This window comes from Oreochromis aureus, linkage group 14 (assembly GCF_013358895.1).
Source record: "Oreochromis aureus strain Israel breed Guangdong linkage group 14, ZZ_aureus, whole genome shotgun sequence".
Lineage (NCBI taxonomy): Eukaryota > Metazoa > Chordata > Actinopteri > Cichliformes > Cichlidae > Oreochromis > Oreochromis aureus.
The window spans coordinates 20,077,425-20,094,302 of NC_052955.1; the positions used below are offsets into that span (position 1 = coordinate 20,077,425).

General features: G+C 41.1%; 1 protein-coding gene across 1 annotated transcript in view; it reads left to right on the top strand.

Moving 5' to 3' along the window:
• Positions 1–12,542: 12,542 nt before the first annotated feature.
• grik4 (glutamate receptor, ionotropic, kainate 4) overlaps positions 12,543–16,878 on the top strand; it is a 320,489-nt gene continuing 316,153 nt past the window's right edge. The window contains exon 1 of the mRNA XM_039622276.1: positions 12,543–12,564. The gene's annotated coding sequence lies outside the window, so the exon portion shown is untranslated. The remainder of the gene's footprint in view (positions 12,565–16,878) is intronic.

A 16,878-nucleotide genomic window follows, 5' to 3' on the forward strand; every position in this document is an offset into this window, starting at 1 on the left:
AGATTACCACACGAAGATCACTACTCTCCTCAGTGACAACAACACCTACGAAGCTTTAAAACGAGACCCCACAAGGAGCTACAAAAAGAAAGTTATAGCTTGCCTTCAAGACCTTGAAAAGGACAAAATCATTGACCGCCTCACATATCACCGCCTTTATCCAGGGGATGCCATACCCTGCATTTATGGACTTCCTAAAATCCACAAGGAAGGGGTCCCACTCAGACCCATAGTCAGTAGCATAAACTCAGCCACTTATAACATTGCGAAACACCTGGCTACCATCCTTGCACCCCTCGTGGGGAACACCCCACACCACATCAAGAACTCCACCGACTTCACCGACAAGGTCCAGAAACTTACCCTGGATCCAGATGAAACCATGGTGTCCTTTGATGTAGTCTCTCTCACTCACTTGCATACCCACCACGGAAGCAGTGGAGACTGTCAGAAAACGACTACAAGAAGACAGCTCCTTGGAAGACAGGACCAACTTCACACCCGATCAGATTTGCACACTGTTAGACCTCTGCCTTACCACAACATACTTCAAATACAACGAAGGCTTCTACAGACAAAAAACATGGCTGTGCCATGGGCTCCCCTGTGTCACCTATTGTAGCCAACCTTTACATGGAGGAAGTGGAAAGAAAGGCTCTTGGCTCTTTTAAAGGGAGAGTACCCAGCCACTGGTACAGATATGTAGACGACACCTGGGTCAAAATCAAGACACAAGAAGTGGAATCCTTCACTCGCACATTAACGCTGTGGATAAAAACATCAAGTTCACCAGGGAAGACACAAAGGATAACTGTTTGCCTTTCCTGGACTGCGCTGTGCACATTGAAGAGAATGGCAACCTCAACATTGAAGTTTACCGGAAGCCCACACACACAGACCAGTACATCCTCTTTGACTCCCATCACCCTCTGGAACACAAACTTGGAGTAATTAGGACCCTACACCACCGGGCAGAACATGTTCCCTCTAAGCCTGAAGGGAAAAAAGAAGGAACACACACATGTAAAGGAAGCACTGAAAACATGCGGTTATCCTAACTGGGCGTTCATAAAGTCAGCAAAGATGCACAGAAAAGAAGATCGGACACCAGCGAGGGAGGATAAGAAAGACAGACGCAACAACGTTGTCATCCCCTATGTAGCCGGTGTATCAGAGAAACTCAGGAGAGTTTTCTCCAAGCATGACATCCCAGTGTACTTCAGACCCAGCAACACACTCAGACACAAACTGGTTCACCCGAAAGACAAAACTCCGAAACACAGACTGAACAACGTGGTGTATGCGGTACAGTGCAGCGAGGAATGCCCAGACCTCTACATTGGAGAGACCAAACAGCCACTTCACAAGCATATGGCACAACATAGAAGAGCCACCTCCACAGGACAAGACTCAGCAGTCCATCTGCATCTTAAGGATAAAGGTCACTCTTTCGAGGATGCCAATGTTCACATATTGGACAGAGAGGACAGATGGTTTGAAAGAGGAGTGAAAGAGGCCATCTATGTCCACTGTGAGCGACCATCTTTGAACAGAGGCGGTGGTTTACGACACCAACTGTCTGCCATCTATAATCCAGTTTTGAGTTCCCTCCCCAGACGCCTTAACGCCCACTCACATCCTGGGCCATCTGACCTCAGGAATTCACATGACAAGGTGGGGCCAGGTTTCACAATGAGCTCACCCGAAACCCTGGCTGATTAGGTCCCACACCCGCTTTCACACCTGGGCGCATGTGATTAGAGGATCACCAGGGGGTCCTTTGTCCCTCCTTGGGGGGATACTCCCACTGGGTTTAAATCTGGGACTCTCGGCCATTTGACCTTAGAACTGAAGAAGCTTCTCGGATGAGAGGTGAAACGTCTTCAAGCAACTTAAAGAAGTCCAGACGCTTTTCTTTGCAAACTCCTTTGACTACGATGACCTGGATGACTGAGAACCTTCACAGACTAGTTAGAACTGAGGTATGCAGAAGAGCATCTCTGAACACACAGCACGTTGAAACTTGAAGAAGATGCGCTACAGCTGCAGAAGAGCACATTAGGTGCCACTCTCGGGCTACAATAGAAGAAAACATTGTCTGGTCTGAATTTTGCATAAACACCATGAAAGCATGGATCCATCCTTCCTCGTATAAACAGTTCAGGCCGGTGGTGTAATGGTGTGGGGCATATCCCTCAGTACCGACTGAACAGGGCCTACATGCTGACCATGCCCATCCCTTTATGCACACATCTTCTGATGGCTGCCGTCTCAGAGGTCCAATCATCTCGAACTGCTTTCTCAAACAACGCAATGAACTCATTGTACTCAAATGGCCTTCACCAGATCTCAGTTTTGAAATGTTTCCTGCTCCTTGTTGAATCTATGCCATGAAGAATTAAGGCAGTTCTGAAGTCAGAAGCAGGTCCAGCTTGGTTCAAGCAAGCTGTAACTAATAAAGTGTACTATGAGCATATACGGTGCATTCAAATGCTCTAAAATTATGGTTTTAAAACTGAAGTATTTCTTAATAACATTCAAAATACATCACTAAATGTATAATGTATAAGATGGGCTTTACCAGTGAAAAACTCAAATAATATCAAATATGTCTAAATCCTTTAAAATAACCAAAAAATGTGACTTCTTCAAAGGCATTTTTAGAAAATCTCTTAAGCTAACCAACCAAAAGTGCTTCGTCTTTGTCGGTTCACGAATGCGCTCATTGCTCATAGTGAGAAGCTGTTTGAAAAGAACACAATCGACCCGCAGAATAAGCGCAGACCAAATTTACTCAGCATGATGAGCGGTATTTGATTCTAGTTAGCAAAGTTAAGTGCAGAGTTCACTCCAGTCCTCACAGAAAAGGAACCTCTCGGGCTGACAAGTGTATAAGGGAGTCGATGCCAAAGCAGTTGTCAATAGAACGACGCTTTGAATGCTAATGAGAAAAATTGCTGACAATCCATGTTCTGATTTGTCAGTAAATTTTATTCCCTGTTAGCGCACCTTGCCAGCTTCCTTCAATCAATACACCAGTGGGGATGCACCCACAGCCTGACTTCAGCATAAATGTGTCATTCTTTGTGCTTCACACCACGCACCCTTGTTCGCATCATAGCGAGGTGACTGTACCCTTGTCCTGCCATATCAGCATCAGCAGCCTTATTCACATCCATCCCACCCACACTTTCCTGCAGCTCATTGGGGATTTAAGACTGTCAATAATGCTTATTGCAGCGCCAGTGTACTGCCTAATTACAAAATGGCTCTCAAGCAAATATGGCTTGTTTGGAATCACACGTGGCCGCGCAAACATAAATAAAGGCGCACAGAGTTCACTCGCACTAATGGCAGATGGATGAGACTCTCAGATTGCTTGAATGCATTATATTTATGAACATGTCTATTTTTACAGGGCTGATTTTCCATCTTGGTTCAGTGACTATGTTCCTCAGCGCCGGTGCAACGTAGTCACTAAAGCATACTTCCCCATGTCTCGGCAAATGCTATGCAGCTGTCAATGTGCCAGTTCCACAAGTCAGATTTTCAGCCACAGTTAAAGGATTTTTTTCCCCCCATGCTCCATTAACATTCTATCTCACTTCAGGAGACGCACACCTCTGCGGCTGTGGCTGAAATGGGACATCAGATATGGTGGTTCAAGTTTTAAGCACTCTTAAGCTACAGCTCTGCGCAGAAAATCAGTCTTGTTCAGTGGTTATTTGGACACTGAATTGCTTTCTAGCACTGCAGTGACCTGTGGGAAAATTGGCAGTGCATTTTCATATGTCTTCAACGTTTGGCTGTGTCAGTAATGCTGAACTGCTCCTTCTCATGGCCTCTAATACGAAGTGGGTGTGACTGCACCAGTATGTTCTTAGATGAGATTAGTTATAAACCAAATTTCCTAACTGAAAAATAAGAAACAAAAATATCTTCTTTCAATAATTATACATTTAAATGTTGATTCTGTTTTTACAAATTGTCTCTCGGTATTAGCTGGAAGGGGAAAATGATATTGACACACATTTATATTGTGCCATTTAACTCATGCTCTGACTTCAGTGTGCTATTTAAATCAAACTCTGCATGAGCCGCTGCTTTATAGGCACAGCTGGATTTCAAACCAGCAAAAAAAAAAGAAGTCTTACCAGCAAATGTGATTCACAGAGCATTTTATCCAAACATGCTCTCTTTTTTTCTATGAAAGCATGAAAGACAAATACAGCAAAGTAGGGGAAAAAAGCAATATTGGAAGATTAAAGGCATCCCCGTTCTCTTTTTGTTTTCAGTTTAGCCTGAGGAAATTCAGCCCCAAAGATTACAGACTACCTCGAATGAGGTGTAAAGGTCTGAAATGCAGCAAAATGGAGACCTACAGATATTTTAAAAGTGATCAATGAATTATTAAAATAGATTTTGACAGCATGGGAATGTTGAAATTTGCTTCTAAAAATGTAATAGTGCTCTTTCTACACCTTTTGATTATAGGAACTTTGAAATGTGCTGACCATTATTAAAAAATCATAGAACCAGAGTGGACTGCTGTGTGTTGGAAACCAGTGGTCAGTAGGATATTATTATCAATATGATCCAACCATATGAGTAAAACTGCCACTTAAACCTGTTTAAAAATGTTTTCATTTATTATTTCTTGCCCTCTTTGCAGCAATATTATTTTATTATTGTGTATGAAATGACTGCTCTGCATTTTAGTGCACATTTTGGTCAAACTGATAGAAATACTAATATTTTAATCAATATAATTAAGACAAACTTAAGGAGTTTGCAGAGTAATTAGGTGAGAGGCGCAGTCAAACATATTGTATCTCACTGCAGACCTGTGATCTTTGCTTGTGAGATCTATTTTAATATTGTAAGTGTTCTGAAACATTGCTTATGTGTATGTTTGCTCACTGCAGAGAACAACCATCCTGACTTTAGTAATTTATGGAAGTACTAGAAGTGTAACAACGATTATTTCATTAACATTAACATTGGTCTACAGGAGGGGATTTTTCCTCTTAATCAAGGAGAAAGCCCAAACACTGTGTTAATGCTAGAACAAGTCACCCCCATACAACATTTTGTGGGAATTTAAAGAGGCACTCTGCCAGTTTGACCCACCATCAATGGGCCTTTGGAAGCGGTATTGCATGAGCTATGTGGAAAAGCAATATTAAGTCTTCAATGCTTGTGGAGGCAGCTCCATGAAATCTAATAATTCCCTCAGGAGATGTCAGTTGAGTCAATTGAGTCTGAGGACTACAAATTTGAAAACCAACAATGTCTGGAGCAATGAGCAAGACCAGACCTCTGCAGCCCTCTCATCACCTCCATGTCTGCTCGAGGCTAGTGGCTCAGGGCTGTACTAGCTACTGCTAGCATAAATCCCCAGCCAAACTGTTGCTGATTGAGTTTGTCATGTAGGAATTGTACAGTAGACACCAGGCTGATGAGCGTTATGGCCACTTGCCTTCCTGTTGTCACTCTAGGGTTTCCTCCTGCAGGACTCTGAAGGAATGGAAGGTCATTAGGTCAGTATGGGTTCCAGTCAGGGGCGATTCTATGATCAGACCATTAGAGGGGCTCAGCTCCAGTCATAATGTCATACAGTGTCTTGCAGTTAATATTCATGATATTAATGGAGTATGCTGCTTGCAAACATATAAAATACCTTTCCCCTTTGCAAACCTCAATTCAGCTGGGTACACGTTACAATGTTACCACCAAAAGCAAACTAATTAGTTGGATGACCTATTGTAGTGTCTAGGAATGATATATAATTAATAATCACAGTTTTCAGTATAATACATGGCTTTAGGATAGACACTTTAGTTATCAAACTTGAGGCAAAGGCTCAGTTGGGTTGACTATAATTTTCAAAAGTAAGTTGAAGAACAATTTGTAGCAGAGTAGATTAGAGGAGAAACATGCAGCGCATTATGAAAAATCACAGTGGCACTCCAAACCTGGAAAAACGAATTGGTAATAGAGCTGATTTTACTTTAAAGTTTTCCAATTCATACAAACTCTCCCTTCATTGTGCAGAATCAAAACAGGATGTCAGCTACACAACTCCAGAAGTGGAGAACAGATTTGAAGCCATCCTGTTTAAGCTATGTTTAGATGATGTGAATTACACCCTAAATGGCACCATTCATGTCCATTAGTGTCTTCTACTTAGAAAGTAAAACCAGCATTGATAAATTAAGCTACCTTGGCTTTGTAACTTCTGTTAACTTTGACTGCATGTCCACGCTTGCCTGTTTCAAGTTCCTTTCTCTCCTTCTCACCCGTTCTATCTTCCTCCCTCTGTCTTTGTGCTGTCACCAAAAGGTAAATGTAACTGTGAAACAGAATTTACAGCCCAATAAAAGGCCGATTTACATCATTTTATAATAATATTCTAATTGAATATAAGCTGCCTCTGGCCAATGACAGGCGACATCCTTCTGCCTTGCTCTCTGGAGCTCTGCGGTACTGTAAACAAACAATGACGCCCAATTCAACCAGAACAGAAAAATAATGAAGTACATCAGCTCCTGGGCTGACAGCTAGTGATACGGCAGCAGATTTATGGCTCAGAAAGCTAAAATTAGCTAATAATCTCTGGCATCTAGCCTACATTCCCAACATTTTTTTTGGTCTTATTAATGACCCTGCATTATCAGAAGAATTTGCCATTTTCCTTCCTATGTTCAGGTTAAATGTGTGAATCTTCACCACTTGTGTCATGAAATGAACTCTTTGTCTCCTTTCAGTGAGACAAGTCTGATTTTTCACGACGCGCCTCTGTGTGAGTGCACTGCAACATCATGATAAAAACAATGCTGGACATTTAAACTTGTTGTCTTTTTAACCTCGAGTGTCTCCGAGAGATAAGTTGGGAAAATACATTAGCAGACAATGTCAGAAAATAATACTAAAAGACGTTTATTATCACTATTACTGCAGTTATTTTTAGGTGAGCTATGATGAACTATGATAAATGCCCTCAGAAGAGGGTCTTAACTCATCATTTGTTCCAGTTAGTAATCATTCTGACTCCTTCCTAAAATCTCCACCTCCTGGTTTGTTGCTTGTTTGTAATTTGCTTTCCATTGACACCACCACCACATTCTTACTCATCCTCGTGTTTGTTTTTCTTTGTCCTAATCTTTTCTCATAAATGGCATCTTAGCCTGTCTTGTCTTGCCTTATGTGTCACTAGTTATGAGCTGGCTTGTGACACAAAAAAGAAGTGTGCATGTAATAAAAAAAGGATGCAGGTCCTGCTGCATCTCTACATGTCTAAAGAACTAGTTTACCTATGCTATGACAGATCAGCCTGCCCTGATTGGATTTTGTGTTAGCAGCTACAAACTCCTGATAGGCGTAAGCTAATAACAGTGATTTAGCCAATACATTTAGAGAGTAGCAAATACATATTCGGTATAGCTTTGTGTTTGTCCCATGGGGCTTATGAAAAATTAATATCAAGTCCCAGCCTGAATTACTCGACGCAAATATCCTATTAGATTTCCATTCTGGCCACATATAATGGAATGTGGATGACGGGTACCACTTCATTGAGTCCCACTTTAAGCATGCTGATTTCATTTTTCATCAATAATAGATCAGAAATTACTCAACACATAGCTGACTGTGTGGTATGCAAATTGCACCAGTGATAATGCACTTCAGGATGTGGTAGCTCTACTGTTCATTCAGTCGCTTTTCTTCCTGGGGCTAGATCTAAACACACCTGCAAGTGATTTCTAAGAAATGAAGCCCTTGAGAAGTTGAGATCCGAAAGCAATGCAACTAAAAAGCCATCCCATCGCTGCCATCCTGGGAAAAACAATCCCTGAACATCTCTTCCTCTGTCCTTCTTATATGCTTGCATATGACACAATTGTGAGACTGTAGGAAATTGTCTTTAGCATTTCTCGGCAGCTTCCCCACTCTGATGACAGCACGAGCGGTGTACGCAATGAGGGTGGGGTTAAAATGTCAAGACATTATTCTCGTCTGTCCCTCCACAGCTCCCATGAGCAATTTCATCAACCTTCACCTTGCACTAAAGCGTTTGGTGTTTAAACAGACATTTACTGCCACCGGGGCCTGTGATTCATCTGGAGGGGTTACAGGACTGACATCCTTTTAAACACAGCTCGCCACAATGAACTGGTGGCCACTGCGGGGTCTTGATGAGTGCTGGAGATGTTTGAAAAACATTCTTACCCACCAGTCTAGACAGAGAGCAAGATAAAGCAGCAGCGTGATGTTATTGTTCAGCCATTAGAAGCACTCACACACACTGACAGATGCAAAAGTGCAAGTCAAAGCTGTAGAGCTGTTTGTGGATTGGATATAAAGTCAGTGGGAACTTTTCGAAACAATTTCCACCTGCTCAGGAGGGTTGGGAAAACGTGTTGGTGGTCTCATGTGGATCTTTTCTACCTGACTGGGTTAAAAGAGTTAAAAATGTGCTTGCATTAGCATGACCCATGAGAGCAGCGAGCAGGTAAGAAAAAATAATCCTTGAAATAATCAGTTTCACTCTTAGGCTTTTTTTCTTAATCCTATTAATCCTGTCCGGTTTTAAGATTATATTAAAGCAAGAACATGAATAAGATTGACTTTCCCCTCTTTTATATATGTTCCTGCAATGTCAGATGACCCGTTCTTTGCCATCTGTAGTTTGGGTTACTCTGTTCTTTTCCCCCCACACTGCTATAAATACATTAAGAGTCAGGAGCATCTTCCTTTCCACGTCTGAGGACAGCACAAAAAAAAATCCCCCCTCTGTGAACGTGTGCGCGGCAGCGCGTATGAGAAAAAGGGGAGACTTCGCCCGCACCTCTATCAGTCTGCCCTGCATCTTTCCACCGGACCGCAGTGGATACAGCCGACTGTACACGAATGCGTCTGACATACAGCACAATGTAAAAGAGGTGTTTTCTACAGAGAGGGTTTCACAGGTACGTTTGGAGGAGCACCGCACAAAGCGCGATCGTTCCCTGGCTTTTTCCTCCGCGCTCGCTCTTACCTCAGCGGCAGCCCCTAAGTGGGATGCGGGATACGCAGCATCACCGGTGCCGTTAGAATAATCCCAACAGATAAACCTTGCAGTTCAGCGGGCCTATCAGATTTTAAGGCAACTGGTTTTCTAAAGGCTGAGCAGGGAGAGTAAAACTGCTCGCTGGTGTGTGTGTGGGGAAAGAAAAAGACACTGCTTTTCTCCGGGAGATAAAGTGAGGAGGGATTTTCCAACTAACGGGGATGTGGCTGTTTTTCCACTGTCCTATAAAGCGGGAAATCATTTGGTCATCCAAAGATCAGATTTAAACTGGACTGCTCTTGATCTTATCGGTAACGCATTTTATCTGCCCGTTTATCTGCCCTGGGAGTCTCGGTGGTGGAGGGAGACACAGAACAAGATCCAGAGAACTATACAGAGGAAAACTGAGTTACTCTTCAATTACGCTTTTTCTCGCAAACTGACGTATTTCTGGGCAGCGGACGTAATATAAAAGTAAGGGAGAATATTGGAAACGCAGACAAGACGCAGCACAGGTAAGGGAAACTGCTTATTAAGATTTGAAGACAGCAATATATGCAGCAACACAGAAACCATTCTTAACGGGTTTAACGGCAGTTGGGGGAAAAAAGAAGCTGTAAGCTGCGGCAACGAATGACTAAACATTTAATGCTGCTGGATCTGTGGGTGCAGAAGTTAAGGCACGGACTATTCTGTGGTCACTACTTAAACGGGGGGTTTAACCTGTCTGATACTAAATACTTAAGCTGGCGATTTGTACCCTGTGAGTCTGTATGTTGCTGGTTTTAATGAGCCAGTGGCGTTGGTGAACTGTAGCCTAATTGTTGCACGCTGGGATGAATGGAAACTGTCCTTGTGCAGCAGTGACTTGAGAGCGCGGCTCAGTGGCTCAATAAGCAATCAAACATCATTTGTTGGATACGAGGCAGAAGTCGCAGACGTTTCAGTCGTGACGAATGACAGGAGATAAAGTATTCACTTTAAGTGGGCTGATTCAGACCAAGTGTTAAATTCACCAAGGGTGTGATCAATAGGCTGGCTGCTCTACTCCAGCTAGATGTTGATTTATGCTCTCAACAGACTTGTGGTGATATACTTGTACTCGTTCGTTTTTTGTTATTGTTTTATTTTTAATTACACGGGAATAAAGAAGGGACGGATGAACGTGACGCTGAAATGAGATACACAGATGGAGCTGGCTGAGAAAACACACGCACTCATTTTTGGCTCCACCTTGTGGTTCAGCTTGGTGCCTGATTTTGGCTCTGCCCGTAGCATCCTCGGATTTTTGATGTTATTTATAGCTTGATGGTAGAAAAAACCCCTGACTTATTATAGTCTCTTATAATTAATGTGATGTGCAGTGATGCAGTGGGCAATTGAAATGTGTGCTCGGTGTGACCAGAGGTAATGGCGGGTCACAGTTACAAACACGGTAAAAAAAAAAAAAAAAGAGCTGTTTTGCTCTGTCCATTAAAGACTTCACAGTCTGCTCGTGTCACAAAGACAGGCGTCTATTTTCAATTCCACAGGTCTTGTGTTATGTGGCCTTGCCTTCCACAGCATCAATGCAACCCATTGAGAAGTAATTTATGATAAATTGTACTTTATTTTCTTTTAAAAATATATAATTTCTGCTGAGCTTTTTTTTTTAACCATTTGTAAAATAAAATAGTTCCTGAGAACTTGATTGGCAGGCACAAGGTAACCACCTGTTAGTGCCAGCTGATGTTTGCATTTCTGCAAGCTCAAGTACTTTTTGTTGATCTCAGAATGAGTAAATGCTGCATCCATAACCACAAACTGCTTTGCTGGCTCTCCCTGTTGTTATAAGTCAGGTATTTGTGCAACAGAATCAATTTCACGTTCATAAGTTTATCTGTAGCTTGGCGATTCAAGTTCACACGGTATTGGATGCCAAGTGCTACAGCTGATGCCTGAAAAGAACACTTTAGTTTGACAGCCCATAACCGGGATTGGTGATACTCTTGGAAAGGTTTATATGTAATCACAAACTGGGTACATATGAACTATTTATTGTGCTGTTATAATTGAGATTTTGTTTCAACTGATATAGTGTTTGGGGGCAAACAGTCATACAAATAATTGGTCAGTACTGCCAGGTAGTTAAATTATACATACACATCCACCCTAGACAGGTTGCCAGTCTGTCACAGGGCTGAGACATGGAGAAACAGAAAGATTCACATCTACAGCCAATTTAGAATCACCAACCTTAACTCTTGCACATCTTTGGGCTGTAGAAGGAAGCACGCGGGGACACAGGGAGAACATGAAAACTCCACACAGAAAGGATTGCTACATATTTCTTACTTACTGTACAAAACTCATGATCCACTGTGTGTTTTTCTGTCCAGGTATGCTTTTACTGCATAGCTGTGTGTTTGGGATTGTCATGCTGGAAAAAGCTTATCACAGTCTGGCACTTTCCAGATGGTATTGCACAGTGGATTCAAATCTGATGCCACTTTTCTTTGTTCATAATTCCACCAATTTAGACAACTGGCTGAAATGTAGCCCTAACTACGACAGAGCACTCACCACGATTTGCAGGTGGCTGTAGTCAGTCACTGTTTTACCTTTCTCCATACCAACATCATATAACAACTGACAACAATTTGAACTGAAAATTTCAAATTTGGATTTATCAATCCATGAGACCTGTTGCCACTGATTTTCAGTCTAGTTGTTGTGTAATTTGGCATACTGCTGCTTATTCTTCATTTCCCTTTCTCAAGAATGGCTTGTTGATAGCTACCCTTCCACTGAGACCTGATGAAGCTTAAGTGAACAGTAGGTAGACCAATTGAAGGGTTAAATCTATCTCTTAGGACTGTGTCGGGTCTGATTTTTTTCTTATGGACATGACTTTTAGACACTATTCATCTGCTCCAGATGAGATGCCTTTTTTGTGCTTGAATTAGTTAAGTGTTAAGTGGCTTAAGAGACAAACTTTCCTCTAAAAAGGGTCAGGTGCAAGGACTGAAAAAGGAAAAAACTTCAACAAACATTCAGAAAGGTTGGAGTATAACTGTGCAAGACAGCTTTAAAAATGACAAAAATGTGAATGAAATGTGTATGAAGTAATGAGAGGTGGCTCAGGATGTATTGCACAGATAACGACTGTCAAACACATTTACAAACCTTTAGACACTGATCTTCAGCTAAAATATGCATTTATTAGTATACTCGGATTATAAACCTTCACACTCCATGTAAGTTCCACTCGTAGGCTTGGGCTATAGCATTTTCTCCAATTTGCTGTGTGCTGTGGGTTTGTATCCTTAAATGAAGCAGAGCCTGTTGAGGTGCTTTCAGCAGAGTAGGTGTCATTTTCACCAGGATTATTTGAACACATAATAAGTGTGGTTGGTATGCACATTTTGTTTGAAAAGCTTACCCCATTAGGCTAAATTTAGAAAAATTATGTTCAGCCTTTGTACTGGAGATGTATCCCATCATCACCTGCAGACTGAAAGTTCAGTGTGAATCTAGTGAGTGTATGACTGCCTATTCTGACCTCATTTTAAACCCTAATGGCTAAATTAGCCGTAAGCATTCTCCTGGGCTAATGCTAATATTAGCTGCAATTAGCATCTTGCTAAGCATTTAGCTAAATTTAGCAGCAAAGCTGCACATATTCTGACTATAGTGAATTAAATATATATAATTTATATGCTACAGTGGAAGGTTGTTCATTTTATCCAGTTTGTTTTTTATTGCAGAAACAATGCTAAAAGTTTTTAGGGATTAAAACAACCAACTGATGTTCATTAATTGTTGTTTATTTTTTTTTTTTATAACTGACCTCTTATGCATACAAAGCAAGCTGAAACAGCTTCAGCTCTAGTGGAATTTATTTTGAGATAATTTTCTTACATTTCACCCTCACCTCTTCCTAAAATGTTTTAATCTTCCACCACTGCCAAGTATTCCTTTAGCTTCATATGCATGAAAAGCAAGCATATGTTGGGTATAATTTTGTTACGACTTGGCTTGGTAGGACTTTAGTAGAGCCTTTAATTTATTTAAATGTCTCCATTTACTGTTATGCTTAACTATCCACCTGTGACAGATTAAAAGAAAAAAAAAAAAGAATTCAGTTTGGTTATATCCAACCCAATTCAGCTTCAGGTCTCCACAAACCAGGTTTTTCCAGGTCCCAGACCAGCTGCACTGGAGTGGCCAACAGGTAAAGTCTCTGTCACAGATGTTTGAAGGTAGGTGGGAGGACTCCACTTGGATTCTCACACAGATGCTGGATTTCTGTTTTTAGTGGCATGGGTTAAGGCGTGATGGCTCTGTTTTTGTGTCGCACCAGGAGAAGGTGCGCATGCTGGTCGATTACACAATTTTATTTGGTCAAATTCAACTCCTCTGCTTGCGTTTGTAAATTTCATGGCTGTGCTTCATGGTTTCATTTCTGAGATGGGTGGAGTGCAGCTCACTTCACCTCTCGCTGGCTTCTATTTATTTGTTTGTGTTCTCCGGAGTTCGCTTGTTTGTGGCGGGGTGCGTTACAAAACAGTTCCAATGATTTTATAGCGCACTGTGGGGCAGTTTACAGCAGTTTTTCAGTATATTTTGGGTCTACATTGGTCTTTTGTTGCGGTGGAGACACACTGCAGACCTTAATTTTGACTTTTTACTGTGGAAATATCTCATGTTTGTTATGCACTTATTAATAGTTCTCACATTATCCATTTTATATGCATACCTCCTGTAATTTATGTAGCATTTACAGCTGGGCCATGAGCCACATTTTTCTCACAGACTGTTATTCACTGACCTCTAGACTAGGATAAGTGAATTTATGTTCTAACACGGGCTCCAATTACTGAAAAGCCGCCCCAGTTAGCTGCAGTACTGATAATGCTCTAGAAATTCCTAAATTAAGAATTTTGTAGTGATGAATATTTATGACTATGGCAATTCAAGGGCCTTCTTTTGCTACAGCTTTTTAAAGGGTACATGATTACTAGCAAAACAAATAATGATTATTATGGTAGCAGTGCTGTAGAGGGAAGGGTGAACACCTCATTTGCAGAAACAAGAGCCTGCTATTTATTGAAATGTTCATTGTAATCTAACAGATGAACACACTGGCACAAATGGATACAAGTTCTGCTGGAAAATATTGCTGTTGGATCGGTGAGAGGTCAGGCAGAGGAAGAATTTATAATTTATGTGGTGATTTTTATTTTTCGAGAATTTCTGCTTTCACACTGTGGTCAGTCAGCGTTTATATGGACAGTGTTTAAATCTACTGGGATGCCTGTGTTTGCTGTCCTTCTTGTTAGGTACACAAGTTCATCTCCTTGTTAATGCAAATATCTAATCAGCCAATCACATGGTGGCAATTCAAAGCTTTTAGGTATGTAGACATGGTCAAGATGACCTGCTGAAGTTCAAATTGAGCATCACAATGGGGAAGAAAGGTGATTTTTATTGATTTTGAATGTAGTATGGCTGTTAGTCTGAGTATTTCAAAAAAAATGCTGATCTTCTGGGATTTTCCTGCACAACCATTTCTAGGGTTTTTAAAGGATGGTCTGGAAAAGGAGAAAATTTTCAACCAGCGGCAGTTCTCAGAGGTCAGAGGCGAATGACCAGACTGCTTGGAGCTGATAGGAAGGCAACACTAACTCAAATAACCACTAGTAACAACCGAGGTATGCAGGAAAACAACTGATGAGTCTTGATGTCTGTTGGCACATTCGTTTGGTAGGGTCAGATTTTGCTATAAACAGCATGAAAGCATGGATCCATCCATCCTGTGAGGGATATTTTATTGGCACACTTTGGGCCCATTAGTAGCAAATGAGAATTGTTTAAATACCCGAGTAGTCTTTTGACCATGTCCATCCTTTCATGACCACATTGTGGTCCTGCTTGCAGCAGGATAATACTGTTTGTCAAATCATCTCAAACTGGTTTCTTCAGTGTGACAATGAGTTCCCTGTACTCAGATGGCCTCCACACTCAGCAGAGCTCAATCCAAGAGCACCTTTGGATCTGGTGGAATGTGAGATTGGCATCATGGATGTGCAACAACTGTGTGACGCTGTCATGTCAATATGGAGCAAAGTCTCTGAGGAGTGTTTGGACTCCTAAGCTAATCAATGCCATGAAGATTTAAGGCAGGTCTGAAGGCAAAAAGGGGGTCAAATCTGGTAGCACCATGGTGTAACTTAAAACTATGAGTAACTGTTGTTCAGTGAAGTGAGGAGTATCACAAATGTTTGGGTATTAATTTTCATTTAGTTTACAGGTGTGTTGCATACTGTAATTTTATACATGACCCCAGCTCTCAGGGTTTGTTTGATGGTGCTTTTGAGGTCTTAGCTGATTATGTTGAAGGTTAATTATCATCAGGTACTCTCTGCCTCTCAGTGAGGGGACAGAGTGACAATCATTAGTCCTTAACAAAGTCTCTTTTCCTGCGAGTAGGAAGGAACAGCGCTGTCGTGCTCTGCATCTGCCTCACTTCATTTAGTCTTCACTGCAGCTTGCTCACACACACACACACTCACACACACACACACACACACACACACACACACACACACACACACACACACACACACACACACACACACACGCACAACTGAATGCTCACACATAGTCGGTATGCATTAAATATGCATTTAAAACAAAAGAAAAAAAAAGGTTAAATATTGTCTGTCAGCTGAGGAGGCTTCCTGTTTTCATTCTTGGAGCCATGGGTCATGTTTAGCATATTCATTGTGCTAATATAGCTGGTGGAGTTGTTCACTCAAGGTTACATTAACAATGTCCTTCTCATGGTAAACACAGCATTCTAATGGAACTCAGGTATTCCTCTCCACTTTTCTAATTTCCACCCATACTAGTGAGCAGTAGTCGAGGCACTCACCTCAGTGCTTTTGAGTACAGATCCACAAAATTATTGAGGTTGGAGAAAAGTCACTTACCAAGTACTTTTAGTACGGCACGCTGCCTTTTTCCAGTTTCTAGTTTTTTTAGACTACCTTCCCTCATTTAGCTTCTCTCACTCATCATTTTAAGTTAAACTTTACTCAGGCTGAGAGCAAGATTAAATTCCCATTTTGCCAAACTTGATCATTCAAGCTGACATTGAGTTTTTTGTTTTCTTTTTATGTGTGACAAGATGTATTTTGCTTAGTTTTGCCGTCTAATGTTCTTCTTCAAACAAAGCAGAAGCTGTGATAATTGTTTGTTGAAGTGACTAACACAGAATCTTCTACTGAGGAAACATTGATTTAAGGTTTATTTACAGAAAGTGGTGTAAAAAAAAATCATTATATCGTTTTTTTTTTCACATTTATATTTTTCAAGCTAGTGACCATTGGTCAAAAGGAACAGAATACTCTGGACAACAAATAGATTTGTTGTTATTTTTACTTACACAATACTCCATAATGGAAGTATTAAACTCTTGTTTAGCCTGTGAGTAAGCCAACTTAAAGAGAGAACATTACTGATGGTGTCATTGATCTCTTTGTGTTAGCTTACTGAACAAAGACAACTCTCCAAGCCAATATACACTTTGTCTTGTAATTACTAAATCTAACTGCTTACTACTTTGGAAAGTTTTGAGGTTAATCTTAACTTTGTCACCTAAGATCAAAGAACAACAACAGAAGAACAACACAGTCAGCTTTCCAAATTTGTAACTTCTAAAATCATAGCTTTAGGCCTTAAGAGTCACTTGACAGTATGAAGCCTGGTGGTTATTTCTCACTGGTTCTGACAATTATTTCTGAGATGAATTGGGTGTCTTTATTTTGTCATCCAAGCTCCCACCA